Raw genomic sequence first — 13468 nt, forward strand, 5'->3', positions numbered from 1 at the left:
ATTCCCAGGAATCCTTTGCATATTTGAAAAACAAAGGCTTAAAGGAATTACAGAAGACATGAACGTATTTTCATCGTCTTCTGTGTGTATAATCTGCTTGTAGGCGCTCAGTCCAGATGATCTATCATATCCCCATTTGTTTGTTGAGTCAAATATTCCGGAAGAAGCTCCACCTCTGCATCAAGCATACTTTCAATAAGATTCAAACGCACCTGTAAAATAACGTCGAAAGCTGGCATGACAATAATTACGTGTCATTATCTAAATACAATAATTAACAAATAACTGAGAAATTTTCTTCATTAAATTTCTTGGGAGGAGAGAAAATCAAATTCAAAGTCAAAAAAAAGTTGCTAACCCGCTGACCACCACAACCACCAAACGCGATCATGAAAAAAAAGATTTTTGCAAAGCTATCCGGGCAGAGGGCCGACTGTGCGTCGCTACATATATTAAATCAGGGCCCGGCATAAAGAGAGCAGAAAATAAAAATGTTGCATATGTGCACTTGCTGGTGAACATTTTGCCCCAAATCATGAAAACGTGTACAGCAGATAATCTGATCCAAGAGACAAACAAAAAAGCAACGATCAATTTTTCCATGTGTGTTCTCTCAACAAAGCATCATGGATCGGCTTACGTCGAAATTGAATTTAAAAATTAAGCTTTTCATGTGGCACACAACGAATAACTCGATGAGCCTGTTTTTCCGTTTTTCTCAATCTCTCGCAAGAGTTTTAAACTATTAATTCTCTGTTTAGAAGATTCAAATTCAAAGTTTGTAAGCTAAAACCGTTGATGGATGTGCCGGCTAAGAACACAATTTTGTTTTGAGACTTCTCCTTAGTGCTACATCTTAAGCCCACATTTGAGCTTAACTAAATGTCTCTAAAATATCGATGGCAAAATTTAAATTCTCATTTCCCAGAGAAAACTCATTACATCAGAAAGTCAGAGGCCTCAATACTTAAATCGTAAGGGGCGTGTTTCTACGTTTCAAAAAGCAACAGCCTAGGACTCAAAGCCATTACGGCTTCGGCGGCTTACGGACTGCCTTTGGGTATCACCCGATAACGACATAGTAGTCACTAGGGAGACAGTCAACAATTACAACGACGAATCAAAAATGACGGCAGGGTCGAGGGCAGCGGTGTACTACCCACATATTCAACTCTCATACAAGCAACTTGACTACCAGAGCATTTTTCAAGCGGAAGTTCTCGGTTTAGAGAAAACAGCAGAGTTAGCGATGTCACTATTCCTAGACAAAGGCCGCGCGAATTTGTTTGTGGACATTCAATCAGCCATTAAAACCATTTAGGATACGAGCAAACGAACAATATACAAACTATTGGCCTTTACTAGACACACCCAAATCATGACAGCTGTAATCCTCTGCTAGGAATTTCACAACGCTTGGTCAACATTTCAGACGTGACCGGATTTCTCGCGTAGGCGGTGGCGTTCTGATAGCTGTTGCTGCTACTGTATCGTCCGAAATGATTCAATTTTCTAGTACCCAGGAGATTGAGTTTGTCGGTGTTAAAGTAAATTTTAAAGTTTTTAATGCTTATATTACTTGTTCCGATATTCCACCATTGTCTGACATGGTGGTCTATATAAATCATTTAAAGGCAATTCAGTTTGTCTCCTCTTTAGTTTCCAGTCAAGACATGCTCATAGTTATAGGCTTATCTTTGTCCCAAGTCAATCCCGTCTTGAATTCTAATGGAAAATCGTTAGATCTTATTTTTGTATTATTGTATAATACTCTTCTTATTGCGATGTTTCTAGAATCGAACCATTTGTTCTCCCCAAAAACAAAATCCATCCCAAATTAAATTCAAAAATTGATCTGCCCTTGCTTTCACTATTGCTTGGTTCCAATGACTTACCTCTAACTAGGTGCTTCGTAAGACTGACTTTGCCAGCCTTAATGAAAACATTATCACCGATTGGTCTTATCTGTACAATTGTAGAAATATGAACTCAGCTGATACTCTGAATTCACTCTTTGATATTTGTGTTCCTCTTGGTAGGCTGGAGCGGCTTAACAAACCTCCCTGGTTCTCTCGTGAGTTATCCAATTTGAAAAATGTGAAGACACGATATTATAAGAAGTTTCAAAAAACACGTCGTTCATCAGATTATGCTCTGTATACAGTCGCTCGTTCAAAATTCATGATGCTTAATACACAATGCTATAAGAATTATCTTCAGCGGTGTAAGCTTCAGTTTTCTTCTGACCCTAAACAATTTTATAATTTTGTTAATTCTAAATGTAAGACCTCTGTGCACCCATCTTTTTTGTCCTTTCAAAATAAAAAAGCTAGCACTGATCAGGCAATTGCCGATATGTTTGCGAGTTTTTTCAAAACAACTTATTCCTCAGCGGAATATCACGCAAGTCCGTATGCTTATCATTTGAAAAAGGCTAATTGTATCCTTAATCCAGTGATTGATGAAAGTTCTCTTCTTAGTGAACTTTAACTAGTTAAACCTGTTTATTCTCCGGGGTCAGATGGTCTACCTGGATGTGTACTCAGGTTCTGTGTAAACACATTATGTAAGTCCATTTTAAAATTGTTTTCATTGTCTGTCGAATCTTCCTCTTTTCCATCTCTTTGGAAAGAGTCGTATATCATTCCTCTGCATAAAAATGGCAAAAAGTCCAAAGCGTCTAACTATAGAGGTATTTCAAAATTGTCCGCTATTCCGAAAGATTTTGAGAAAATTATAACTTCTCAATTGCAACATTTTTGCAGCTCTATTATTTCGCCATCCCAACATGTGTTTCTGAAACGTATATCTACAACCACTAACCTTTTAGAATTTACCTCTATAATTATCAAGGCGTTCAAAAATGCTAAACAAACTGATGTCTTATACACTGACTTCAGCAAAGCCTTTGATTCCGTTAATCATACTCTATTACTTTCTGAGCTGAACGTTATTGGGTCTCTTCCTATTTTCCTTTCTTGGGTTCGAGAATATTTAACAAATCGAAAACAGAAAGTACTTTTTGAGTCTTCTTTTTCCAATTCCAATCCTATGACTTCTGGTGTACCTCAAGGTAGTCATCTTGGCCCTCTGCTTTTCACATTGTTCATTAACGATTTTCCATCAATCATTGTTCATTCGCGTATGCTCATATATGCTGACAATGTGAAGCTTTGTCTTACTTATAAAGATGCAGATTCATTTAGTCGGCTACAAGCTGATCTTAAAAACTTTCAATCCTGGTGATTTAATAGATTAAACATTAAATCTTAACACTACCAAATGTAAGGTAAGGACTTTTTTTTTGTAACTCTCCTCAACTGGTCACTTATTTTCTAAACAATAGTCCTTTAGAACGTCTAAATTACATGAACCATAAGTTAAATTTTAACACCCGTGTTTCCACCACGGTCGCAAAGGCCATGAGTGTTGTGGGTTTCATTAAAAGATGGTCAAAAGAATTTGACGACCCCTATACAACTTAAGCTCTTTTTACCTTGCTTGTCCGTTCTATTTTAGAGTATGGATCTTGCATTTGGTTACTTCAATATGAGTCGCACCAGACTTGGCTTTAATCTATTCAAAAGCAGTTCTTGCTATTTGCTCTTCGTGGCTTAAGCTGGGATCGAAATGTCAATTTGCCTTCGCACTCTAGCAGACTTCTATTGAATAACCTTCCTTCCTTAATTAACCGTTGAATTATGGTTGATGATATTTTAATGCATAAGTTCCTAAACGGTGGAATTGACTCGCCTGAGTTATTGGCTCAGTTTAATCTGTCGGTACGTCATTCTTGACACTGATTGGACTAATTTGTACACTTGTGTGGACATTATTTCCGCGATTTCACTATTTTATACCACTATATATCGATATTTAATGACTGTATACCATTTGTGTCTCCTGTGGTGAAGCAAAACACACCATGGTTAACGCGGGAGCCGTCTAAACTGAAGTTTCTCATATAAATAATATAAACATAGGATCTTTCTCATAACTTGGTTGGTAATTATTGCTAGCAATTTATTATTTATTTGCCGATTTCTTCTTCACTTTGTAGTTTTCCAACAAATACAATCCTATAGGTCAATTCCATACACTACCGAAAAACTCAATTCTTATGAATCCGCCGGGAGTATGAGAGTCCTTTGTTAAAACGACGTCATTTACCATTTTGGTCTCTGCTGCAAAGACATAAGTTTCTCTAGATGCCAACATTTTCAAAAGTCTTGCAACAACGTCTGAGATTGTTATCAGTAATCCAATCGGTCCAAATTTCCCTTTGGCACTGTGGTTTAAGGACGCCTGATCACCATGTCAGGGGGCGAAAGATACACGATGCCTGTGGCACAACAGAGGCCATGCGTTCACAATGTATGCACTTGTTCAAAGGGCGTGGCAGATTACCCGCTGTAAATGAAGTTTCACAGAACGCACAGAGATTGGACTAATTCCATTTAGTTAAGTTTTCAGGTGGCGCACACAAAATTACGCCCCTTTATAAAGTTGCCATACATACAAAGAGACAAATAAATCGATTTTCTTTCCTAGCGTTCTTTTCCTTGTGCGTCTTAATCATGATTGGGAGAGTATAATCGCAGCCTGTTTTTTTTAGAACGGAAATGCTTGGCGAACTTTCACTAACGGTAGTGTAGCCACTTGTTCCCTGTCTTAAGCACCTATGGCAGTCGTAAGTAACCTTGTTAATCACATTTCTGAATATATTTCTGAAGCAAACCTTGTCATGAAGAAGCCCAATATCGTCTAGAATCGTGTCATTCCTTCTTAAGCAAGCGTTTTTCACATAATACGCAAAAGTCTCGGGCAAGAAAAAACACGACTTATTAGTTCCACGATTGTAGATATTATTGATGATCAAGCAAACTTGATTGCTGTGATAAACCGACCTAGCAATAGTACGCTATTCCAAACGACGGAGCGATTGCAACAGACAATCGGTTTTCTCTAAACTATGAAGGCGAAACTGGGCGTGGCAAAAACTTTAAATATTACTGCACGCATACTAAACAAATCTACATGCCAAAGTTTGTAGTCCTAGTTTTGTTAGTCTTGGAGAAAATCAGTTTTATTCCATTTTCGGAAGGCGTAAGAAGGCGTGCCAAAATTTTGAAATAAGCTCAAACACCCCTAGGGTTTGGGGGTCTAAGTACCAAGTTTGGTGACTCTAGCTCTTATAGTCTCAGAGATCTAGGCGTTGATACGGACAGACTGGCGGACATGGCTAGATCGACTTGACTCTTAATCCTGATCATATACCTTATGGAGTAGGAAATGCTTCGCCCTGCCTGTTACACATATTTTGGCGACTCTAATATGCAGTTTCGCCCTAGGAGTGCATGGTATAAAAAGTAACAATTTTTAGAAATATTAAAAAAAAATTTTCTACAACAACGTCAAGAACAAAGTTTGCCCGCATAGAAACGATTTTGGGACACCTTCATGTATCAAGTAACAAAATAATTTATATTTCAAAAAGCATTGTTTATTAATTTTTTTTAATATGACGCAGCAAACGCTCTCTAGCTAACTCTTACAAAAACAAGCTGCAGTGCCGTCAATACCCTACGCCCACCTACCATCGTCTTCGTTTTCGAGAAAATTAGCTTCTGGTCGCCTTCCATGCCAGTATAAATACCAAACATGATGTGTCTAGCTTGTTTAAATTGCGGAGGTGGTAGGGGGACGTGGCGAAAATTTGAAATAAACTCCGGCCCGTCTGCACCTGTTGGCCAGTCAAAACGTACGAAGACTAAAGTCTAAACTCTCTAGGCTCTTTGTAGACAGTTTAGCTCTTGACTTTCATATTCTTGCCTTTACTTGGCTGAAGTTTGATATTGCTAATGCTTCAATTTTTCCCTTTCAAAATTTAACATATAGACATGAACGGACTACTCGTAATGGTGGCGGTGTTTTGATCGCTGTTGATTCAGTATTTTTTCTGAAATTGTCCTGTTTTCCAATCAGTAGCTTGAATTTGTTTGCGATAACATTTCTTGAAATTCTTGTTTTGCCTATATTTCTTGCTCGTATTTTCCACCACAGTCCGACTCGCAGTTTTTTGCGTTGTATATTGCTGAGAATATGCAACATTTTCCCTTTTTGTTTTTGAAAATTTCTAGAGCTTCTGCGATTGCAATTGTTTCGGCAGAAAAACAGACGAGTAGTGTGGAAGAAGGCTCGATTTTACGTGCGTTCCTTCATGTGTGTTCAGAAAGGTTTTTGACTCTGTTAATAACACTCTGTATGAACAAGAAGATCTCGGAGGCTATAAAAGCTAGACGGACCAAATTTGGTATGTATACTCGTGTATTATGTACATATATAGAGTTAATTGGAATTTTGGGCACGCCCCCTTACGCCCCCAGGAATCACATAAAACTATTTTTCTTAAAAAGTATAACAACTAGAGACATCAAGTTTGGTTCATATACTCCTTTAGTTAGTGCGCAGAAAGTGGCTGTTCAAACTTTTTGCCACACCATCTTCCGCCCCCGGAATTTACATAAAACTGATTTTCTTAAGAACTATGATAGCTACCGACATTAAATTTGGTATGTAGACTAGCTTAATAGACTCGCAGATATTGGCTGTCTAAAAATTTTGCCACGCCCACTTCCGCCTCCGCAAATTAAACAAAACTGATTTTCTCGAAAACTAACAAAGCTAAAGTCACCAAATTTAGTATGTACACTGACTCAGTATGCACGCAGAGTATATATTTTTTCAAATTTTTTCCACGCCCACTTCCGCCTCCATAATTTAGAAAAAACCGATTTCCTCCTGTAGTTTTTCGAATATATTTATCAAATTAATCTTATTAATTTATACCAAACTACCAAATTTTATTGAAATCCGACTAGAAACATTCGAAATATGCCTATGAACTTACATTTGGTTTTCGAAATTTTGAAATATTTGTTTCACCTAGTGTATGGTATAACCAAGTCGGCGATTCGACTTACTTTATTATAAAAGATCTTCCATAGGTAGTGACACATTCTCTTGTGCTTATGTAGCCAAAATTTAAATCTGATCGGATAAAGAGAACACAAGTTACAGTCAATATAAGTCGGCTCTGGTCATTAACAGAACAAACGCACACACACACAGACGCAACGCTACATAAACTGAATGTGTATGCGTGTCGTGCTTTGAAGAAGAAAAAATTGTAGTAAAAAGTTGCAGAAAGCAAATTAACATGTAAAAATATTATTGCCAAGGACTGCAAAGTTATGTAAACTTCGGCACATCCGAAGTTATCTTCTTTGCATAAAAAGCATGTTTTATTTTGTATTTTTTCGGACCCAAGTCTCATTGTATTGTAGACAAGACGTCTATCCACTAAGCCATCAAACCAGTTTCTCGCCTATTCAAATCGAGCTGACCAAGGACTAAAGTTAGGCAAATAGATCTGATCAGTGCTTACGATACTGCCGGTAACTGATACGTATGTATTTCTACTTCTGCTTTAACCTTTTACTGGTAAGGCAGTTATATTTTCATTAGTACTTACATAGCTGACTAAAGCTAAATGAATGATATTTTTGAGTTTACAACTCTACAATATTGCCGAAAGAGAAACAGCTGTTTTTATCAATGCCTACAATATTGTCGACAGAGAAGGGAATATATTACCTTTGCTTACGATACTGACGTTAGTGCAGAGGAAATGTCATCAGTGAGTACAATATTGACAGTGGGAAATCGAAAGTTTCATCAAACAAAAGGCGCAGTTCAATACGGAATTGGCACTCTGCAACTAGGTATTTTGCAAAACTTGTCCCTGAACATACCAATTGTAGTTACATCGGGTATGCATCGCTGTGTCTTTGGACCCCATCTTTAACCTTGTAATCTCACTCCGAAGTCCACCCAATTTACCTGGTGTCACTGGTTTATGTGCTAGTGCCTATTTATATATAAATAAATAAACAATTAATTAATTCAAGAAATACTAACGTCTTTCATTGAACATTTTGGTGACCCCGACGTGATCATTCCATTTCCACCGACGCCGTGTGCAGACGTGGTTTTTCAATGAACTCCGCAAAATTTAGTGTAAAAAAAAAAAAAGACAGCGTTTGCAAAAAGGTCCAACGCAACAACTGAATGCAACCGTAAGCAATAACACCGAAAGTGCAAACCACTCATCAATCAACAGCAATTTACTGAGGAGAGAGCAGTGTGCTTCTCCATCAATATCGATAACTGGGTCACCGATTGCACCGACCAGCACCGTCAGTTCATTGACAGCAACTACTGCAAAGTCTGCCGAAGTCGTCCAGACTCAGCCACGACAATAAACCCAACGCCTTCTGCCCAAACTGGAATGGATAGAAAAAAAAGTGACAATACGCCAAAAATAACCAAACCAAATAAACGAGTAGCACTCCTAAGCGGGAATCGTTTAGACCACCCCCTTTATACATCCGTGGAGCCAACGGCAGCGCCCTCATTTCGAACTTAGTAGAAACAGTAGGGGCAAATAGCTTTGTTGTAACCCCCCATCAATAGGGGTAACATAAAAGAAATTAAATGTCAAATCCAAACTGAGGACAATTTCCGCATTATTGAAAAGTAACTGCGTAATGCTAACATCAACTTCTATACCTACCAACTAAAAAGCAGTAAAAGGCTCCAGATTGTGTTAAAGGGGATTGAGCCCCCGGTCCCAATAGAGCTGCAAACCCATCGATGGTACTATCGATAATATCGATGGACTTTCAATTGAGCGATAGATCGATGGTTTTTTTCCTCCATCGATAGTTCACTGCATGGCTAGACACAAAACCACGCGTAAGTACTTTTACATAAAATTTAAAGTTTTTCGATTTTAATTCTAATTAATTCTATATTAATTCACTTTTGAACTATTTAGTACACAGATTTCTAAAATAGGTGTAACTTTGTTGGCGGTTCCTCAAAAATTATGGATAAGTTTGTGATTTCATCAAGTGTTTCCAAGCTAATTTTTTCTTATTTGTTCATAATTGTTTTTGTATTTTAGATAAAAGTGCATCATCAGCTGCCTCAACATCTTCAGCTGCCTCATCGATATTAGCTGCCTCACCATCAACATCTGCCTCGTCGTCCGCTGTGGTTCCGCATCCAGACGAGTTGCCTTGCAAGCGAAAAAAATGCAGCTCTCAGGTATGGGACTACTTTGAAAAATGTAAAAGTAGAAATTTCGCAAAATGCAAATTATGTGGCAATGAGTACAAAACGAGCGGGAACACGTCTAACATGCAAGAGCATTTAAGGCGTGCCCACCCGCTCAAATTAAGTCAACTTAGCGAAAATGTGCCAAAAATTGACCAATTTGTTCAACGGTCCGAGCTTTATGAACCTACATCTGAAAGAAGGGCGAAATTGGACAAGTGTTTGACTCAAATGATTGCGAAAGACTTGCAACCTTTCAGCGTAGTAGAGGATGAAGGGTTCAAGTGCTTTGTAAAAGCCTTAGATCCGAGGTATTCTCTACCGAGCCGCACAACATTAAAAAACGTCCATATGAAGACAATGTTTGATGAGATGCAATTAAAGCTAAAAAACAAGCTTCATACAATCGAGCACTGTGGGTTGAGTACAGATTGCTGGACATCTCGAGGCAATAGTAACTACATAACTGTAACGTGCCATTTCATTGACGATGACTTCAAGTTAAAGGCGGCTGTATTGGCAACACAGCCCCTTTTAAACGAAGAAAACCACTCAAGTGCCAACATTAGCGCAACGCTGAAGGAAATATGTGACGAATTTAATATTTTCAATAAAATTGAATCCATAGTCACTGACAATGCGGCGTCCATGATAAAGGCATGCGAGAGTCTAAAAAAAAAACATTTGCCGTGCTTTGCCCACAGTTTAAATCTTGTAGTTCAAGACGCTTTGGCTCAAGATAAGGTGAGGGAAATTTTGACTCAAACAAAGCGAATCGTTGCCTTTTTTAAATGTAGCACTATTGCCAATGCCAAATTTAAAAATGAGCAAGGTCAACTTAAGCCTCACAGCTTGATACAAGAGGTCCCCACTAGGTGGAATAGTGCGTACCATATGCTCCAACGCATTTTAGACACGCGAGAAGCAGTTGCCTCAGTTTTGCTGAAGACCCCAAAGGCGCCTATTCCCCTAAGCGAAGATGCTTTTGCCGCTATACAAGACCTTTGCACTATACTGGCACCATTCGACGAAGCTACCAGCAGAATTTCAGCATCGAAAACCGTCACAGCTTCGCTAATAATTCCGACGATTTTGGGCCTTGTTAGTACCTTAGAAGAGCTTCAGCCAAAAGTGAAGTCTACTGTCGGATGCGAAATAATCACATTTTTATCTAGTCGAATTAACTCACGACTTTCTATATATGAGTCCAGATTAATTCCACGCTTGGCAACAATGCTCGACCCTCGTTTTTAAAAAAGAAGGTTTTAGGAGTCAGCATAACGCCCAGCAAGCGGCAATCGCACTCGAAAATGAAATCACCTACTTAAACAAAAATTTGGAAAATCGATCTCCAAACGAGGAACCGCCAACATATGCTGAAAAGGACAATATTTTCAAATTTGTGACCAAGAAAATAGCTGAAAAACAAAAGACGACCAGATTGGATTCTATTGTTACAATGAGGCAATACTTGGAGCAAAACAACGCAACCCAAGACGTTGACCCATTGGACTACTGGAAGGTAAGTGAAAAACATTATCTCAATATATTTCTAATTAACTTTCTTGCAGATTAATGAAATACAATTTGGCCAACTGGCCAAATGTGCCAAGAAAATATTGTGCATTCCAGGTAGTTCAGTGGAGTCTGAGCGGGTTTTTAGTAAGGCTGGAGAAATCGTCAGCCAAAAAAGAAGCAGTCTAAAGCCAAAAGCTGTGAATATGCTTCTAGCCTTGAAGCAGAACCAATGGATTTTGGAATAAATCTCGAATATTTTTGTTTTTTTAAGTTGAAGTGTTACGTAATTTTATTTTTCTTTTTTTGTTATTTTATTTAGTTCTAAGAGTTTTATGTATGAAATGACTGAACATTCAAGATACTCATTTGTTTAATAGTCTTAAGATGAAATGAAATGAATTGCCTTATAATTTTAAGTAACATATCTTTGTGATTTATTAAAATGGCACGAAGCCAATATATTATATTGAAAAAATATACAGCGTTTGTTTTTGAACAAGTTGTTATTTCTTAAAAGAAATTTCGATGGAACCATCGATACTATCGATGGTTTATTCCATCGATGGTTTTGCAGCTCTAGGTCCCAACTCATGAAATAGCAGAAGCACTGGCCGAGAAAGTGTTTAGGGTTAAGTCCGTTGTCAACATCATCAACAGGAACAAAGTCGCACAGCCGCTCTTCAAAATCGAGCTAGAACCAGATGCAAAGCGGTCGAAGCCAAGAGAGGCGCCCCATAAGAGATACCAACCACCACAGTGTAAAAACTACCAGGAATACAACCACACCTCTAACAATTGCAATCTTAGGTCTGTGTGTGTTGGCTGCGGCGAACATCATAAAGATGGCATTTGCACCAAGGACAGAATCAACGTCACACTAAGACTATGCAGTAATTGTGGAGGGAACCTCACGGCCCACTGTCTTCAAGGATCTTAAGTCACACATAAACAACGCCTCCAAAACTACAACGGAGGTATTTTTCGCCAAGGCTGTTAGATCATCTAACATGCCTGCTACAACCAGCCCCAGGAAATCCTTTGCTGCGTGCTCCGTGCTGGACAGACGTTCATGCACAACTGCATGCAGCAACTGATGCGGAATCAAAACCTGCCTATCCAGAAGCTTATCGATAATAAATAATGGCTTTCCTACGTTTATGTCTCTGGAATGCTAACGGCATCTGCAAGCAAAAAATGAACTGCAATTATTCCTAGACTCAAGAGAAATCGACGTCATGCTGACATCGGATACACATTTAACATCAAAAAATAATTTCCAAATACCAAAATATATATTGCGGAATCGGCCGTGGTTTTTATTATTATATATTTTTTAGAGAGCTTTATTGTTTTATTCTTTTAGGCACGTTTTCCTTCGCCATCGTTTTTATACCGAGTGTGACCATCTCTTTTTACAACAAAAATGATAATTGACTTATATACTAGATTCATGAACAGAAATGGTATTTTTCGGTAATATAGCTTAAATAAAGTGGTATTTTCTGCGACATATTTCCACCCCTAGTGTTGAACCAAGTCTTCAGCACGATCCTTTATGTCGCGGGATTTCAGTCCTAATCTGCATAGGTTACTTACTGGCCGACGATAAGTGTTTTTTGTTGTTTTTATGTCTGCTACTCTCACTATTCCATCTTCTCCTGGGTGTGTTTTGAGTACTATTCCAATTGGCCATTCACCTCTTGGCGTCATGCATTTTACAACGACGAGTTCACCCTCTTTCAGGTTGTCGCAATTCTTTTCCCATTTGATCTGTTAACTAAACTCGGGATATATTCCTTAATGAATCGGGTCTAGAAGGCTTTCACTAACATTTGCGTCATCCTCCATGTCTTCTTCTCACTGGATCCGCTAATTTTGCATAGTGCTTCAATAGATCCACTTTGTTGTATGATTATATCATTGGGGCATAGTCCTAAGCCGTCATCTACATCATCCGATTCTAGAATATACGGTCGACTATTTACCAAATGCTTCGCTTCACAAAAAAAAAGAGTTTGCAGCACTTCGTCAGTGGCATTACTTTCGACGGATAGTACGGCATCTAGTGTTCTTTTTAAAGCATGCAATTAGCCTTTCCCAGTAGCCTCCAAAATTTGGTGAGTTCGCTGGTATAAATTTCCATTCGATTCCCCTTTGTGTTTGTTTCTTCTAGAGCTTCTGTTAGGTTTCTTGAAGCGCCTCGAAGATTAGTTCCATTATCGGACCATAGTGTTTTAATTTCGCCTCGCCTTGCCTTGCCATCATTCGACGGATTGCCAACATGCACGAGTCTGTAGTCAGAGAGTGTGCGATTTCCACATGTATTGCTCTATATGTGAAGCATGTAAAGAGAACGCCATATCGCTTTCGCAGACATTTATTGTATCTGCCGCTGGAGACCCGACCATCTTTCGTATAGAACGGGCTGAAATAATCCATGCCAACGGATGTGAAGGGTTTTTGAAATGTAGAGAGCCTCTCCTTGGGTAATAGACCCATTTTCGCTTTAACCGGTTTGGCTTTGCATCGTCTACACCACATACATTCGTTGATAATTCTTTTGATCTTGGTATCCATCTTCGGCATCCAGTATTGCGACTTGAATTTATGTACGACGACTTTTATTCCGGTATGCTGTACTTCGTTGTGAAAATGTTGTACCATTAACTTTGTGAATACTTGTTCTCCATGCAACCCAATAGGACTTGTCGCGACGACGCCTTCTGCACGTATTATTCGGCTGTTTATGCGTAGAATTTCATCATCACTC

General features: G+C 38.6%; 2 long non-coding RNA genes across 2 annotated transcripts in view; one reads left to right on the forward strand and one right to left on the reverse strand.

Moving 5' to 3' along the window:
* The window catches only part of LOC137578637 (uncharacterized), a 105560-nt gene that overhangs the window by 22639 nt on the left and 69453 nt on the right, over window positions 1-13468 (reverse strand). The window lies entirely within an intron of this gene.
* On the forward strand, window positions 8714-9106 carry LOC137578631 (uncharacterized). Its single transcript, XR_011032725.1, has 3 exons — window positions 8714-8817; window positions 8900-8975; window positions 9029-9106. It is a non-coding gene; the product is annotated as an uncharacterized lncRNA (long non-coding RNA).

This window comes from Drosophila tropicalis, unplaced genomic scaffold (assembly GCF_018151085.1).
Source record: "Drosophila tropicalis isolate 14030-0801.00 unplaced genomic scaffold, ASM1815108v1 contig_615, whole genome shotgun sequence".
Classification (NCBI taxonomy): domain Eukaryota; kingdom Metazoa; phylum Arthropoda; class Insecta; order Diptera; family Drosophilidae; genus Drosophila; species Drosophila tropicalis.